Source organism: Leucopleurus acutus (genome assembly GCF_964270905.1).
Source record: "Leucopleurus acutus genome assembly, chromosome: 3".
In the NCBI taxonomy this organism is placed as follows: Eukaryota; Metazoa; Chordata; class Mammalia; order Artiodactyla; family Delphinidae; genus Leucopleurus; species Leucopleurus acutus.
This window is the reverse complement of record NC_139145.1, coordinates 158,728,321-158,732,077: the sequence shown is the minus strand read 5'-3', so window position 1 is coordinate 158,732,077 and position 3,757 is coordinate 158,728,321.

The window sequence follows — 3,757 nt, the reverse complement described above, 5'->3', positions numbered from 1 at the left end:
GTAAATAGTTTTACCAAGAAATTAGAGCTACTTATGGTGAACCATAGGCAGATGTCTAGGATATAATTATTGGCTTTTGAAAGCATCTGAGGAAATGATTTACAGGAAGGATGAGGTATTTCCTCCACATTGCTAAGTCCAATGATCAGTTTCCTAACTTCATTTTGCTTGACCTGGTAACGACATTTAGTAAAGGTTATCAGTCCCTTAAAATTCTTTCTTCATTTGGCTTTAAGAAGACAAACACTCCTGATTTTGTCCAAAAGTATTGTAATTCTTTTTTTTGTTTGTTTGTTTTTTTGTTTTTGCGGTACTCGGGCCTCTCACTGCCGTGGCCTCTCTTGCGGAGCACAGGCTCCGGACGCGCAGGCCCAGCGGCCATGGCTCACGGGCCCAGCCGCTCTGCGGCATGTGGAATTTCCCGGACCGGGGCACGAACCCGTGTCCCCAGCATCGGCAGGCAGACTCTCAACCACTGCGCCTCCAGGGAAGCCCTGGAATTCTTTTTTGATTTCTTGGAAAAAATCTGGAGAGATCCACGGATCAGTTCTTGGAATTCTTCATTTTACTGATTTTCTGCGTGATATCTTCCATTAAATAGCTTGAGGTGCTTTTAATAGGCTAGCAAGTCCTACATTTTTATCTCAGTCCTGAACTCTAATAATATATCTTTAACACTATTTGACTTCTTTGCTTGGATCTCAAGTAGGTCTTTCAAAATTAACAGGACCCAAACCCATATCCTAATTGGAGCTCTTCCAGTAAGAGCCTGCTAATCTTGCAATCTCTCTCTCTTAAATTAATAAGTACCCTACCCTTCTTGTTCTTCAGGCCATGATCTGGAAGTTGTTAGCCACACCTCACATCCATTCCATCAACATACGTTGTTGGCTCATTGTTCAGAATATATTCTATATCTGAACACTTCTCACTGTTGCTACTGCCACAAAGCGTCTTCCTAACTTCTCCTATTATTACTGTTCTTCAGACACACAAGATTCCATGCTCTTTTTGGTATAAATTAAGCATGCTTATACTTTAGAACCTTTAAATTGGCTAATCTGTCTGCTTGCAATACCCTTTTTCATCATATCTGCATAGCTTGCTCTCTCATCTTTAAGTCTCTACACAAATATACTTTTAAACAAAATTCTCCCTGAATACCATTATAAAAGAGATTACACCTCACTCCCACACTTTCTATAACTTTCGCATGCTTTATTTTTCCACATGGTAGTATACCATGCAGTGTACAGTTTAATTTTCACTAGGTTATTTATTTATTGGTTACCTCTGGCTTGAGCAGTACTATCCAATGGAACTTTCTGCATTATGGAAATACTCTGTATCTGGCCTTTCCAAATTGGAAGCTGCTATCTACCACGTGTGAATTTTGATAACATGAAATATAGATAGAGTGACTAAGAAAATGAATCATGATTTTATTTAACTTACTTTAAGTTGTAATTTAAATAGCCACACATGGCTAGTGGCTATCATCTTAGACAGTACAAAGCTAAAATGTTAAACTGTAATGGCAAGGATTGTTCTCTGTTTTCTCTACTTCTTTCATTATTCTGTATAGGCTGTCTAAAGCACAGTAAGTGCCCAATACATACATGCGTTAATGAATGAATGAAAGTAGAAGTCCAATAGTTAGTTGATAATATTAAGTTTGGATCATGGAAGACCAATAATTAATTAAGATAAAACTGGAAGTTCATTAAAGAGATTTTTTAAAATTTGAATTTAGAAAGAAAATAAAGAATAAGCAAACCGTGATATTTCAAAAAGATATTTCAAGGAGAGATTTGCAATTAAATATTATAAAGATTTTGAGGAGAATGAAAAGCATGAAAATAATGTCCTTGAAATTTGAAAAAATGGTAGTCATAAGTAATCACAGATAGAGAAGAATCAGTGCTTTGGTGAAGGAATGTCAAGAAGCTTACCCAGGCTTCAGAGTTTAGGGTGGGGTTGGACTAGAGAGAGTCGGGTAAATTAGGCAAATTGGCACATTAGCCATTTATTAAAGACTAGAAGAAAAAGATAAGTTATAACAGTGGAGAAATACTTTAGTTTGTATTTGTTTGTTTTTGGTTTAATAACAATTGACCAGTTGTTTTGTGACCGTTGGTACCAAAACAATGAGAGATATTTTAAGAAGCAGAACATAATTGGTAGACTAGGCTCTTAGAGGAGATGCCTTTGGATTGACTCAGGTTAATACAGATTTTAATTGGAAAGAAAAAGATTCTCTCTCTGCTTCTCTCTCTTTCTTTCTCTCTCTCTGCTTCTCTCTCTCTCTCTGGAGGAAGAAAGGAAATGTTAGAGAAGAGATAAGCAGAAAGTTTAAGGTTAAGAAATGTCTTTTCAGTATTTCCAAATCATAACAGAATGGAGGGAAAGTACTTAGTTAAGCAGAGGATAGCACTGCTCTGGAAGATACGATAGGAATTAATAAAGTGTTGTTGAGCAACAATGCAGGTCCAGCTGAGGTTAGAAAACATGAACAAATCATGTTTTCGTGAATATTGCCAATCATATTTGACAGCTCTGGTGTTAGAAGACACAGAAAGGCAGGGAAAAACGAGAAGTTTTAACGCTGCAATTTCATATATAATGTTAAAAAATTCATCTGTGGCAAGATGACAAAGAATCAGGAATCCAGTACATAGCAAGAAAGATAAATATGTTATGATGATTGAACTTTCTGGAAGAGGTGGTATATCATAATATAACATGCCTGAAAGACCTTCCCAAAGTGCTGCAGTGTAAAACAAGACATATTATAGCTACATTTATTCCTGTCCATTGACAGATTTAAATGTGGAAGTAAATTTAGCTATTGCACCTGTAACGTAATTGCCTTAAATTAAAAAAAAATGAATACCTATAATAATACTGATTACAATAAGGTATTAACTTGCTAATATATATTTCACGCTGTCTACAATGACATAGAATTTTTAGATACTATCTATCTCTTCCATTATTAAATTTTTCAGGGCATTGAGAACAGTTCCTTACTCAGAGAATAAATTCCTTTCCTTAATCAGTGATTATAATTTAATTTCTCAGTACTAATTTTCACATATTAGAATGTAAACTTCACCCTTTCACCCCAGACTGCATTCTGTGCACATTTGAGAGCATCTTCCTGGTGTTTGAACTCCTCTGCCTGTCCTGAGTGTGTGCATGCTGTCAGCTGCAGGACCTGGCTTAATCCTCGCTTTAGCTTTGGAGGGTTGTTCTGGCTGTTTATAGTCCAGTCCTTCTGACTGTGACACTTAAGGCTAAGTTTAAGTTAAAAAAATTCAGGTAGTTTGTGGTAGCACCAAGATTAGCATCATGACCTCTGTACTGCTGTCTGATGTACTCTTTTTGAATTTCTCTGCATTCAAAATGGTAAATCTCAGCTTTCTGATTTGACATTTCAGACCACTCAGGAACTCTTCCCTACATAGATTGGTGCTTTTTACTTCCCAGCATAAAATTATCAGGCCAGTTTGAATGCTTTCTTCCTGGGTCTCATATGTTCTTCCTTCTTGGTTCACAAATTAATTTTGCTGCAGCCCATCTGCAATGGACTGAATACTTCTGTCCTCTGTGCCGCCACCCCCACAATTCATATGTTGAAATCCTAACCTTCATTGTCATGGTATTAGGAGGTGGGGTCTTTGGGAGGTGATGAGAATTAGATGAAGTCATGAGGATGGAGTTCTCATGAATGAAATTAGTGTCCTTATAAAAGAAA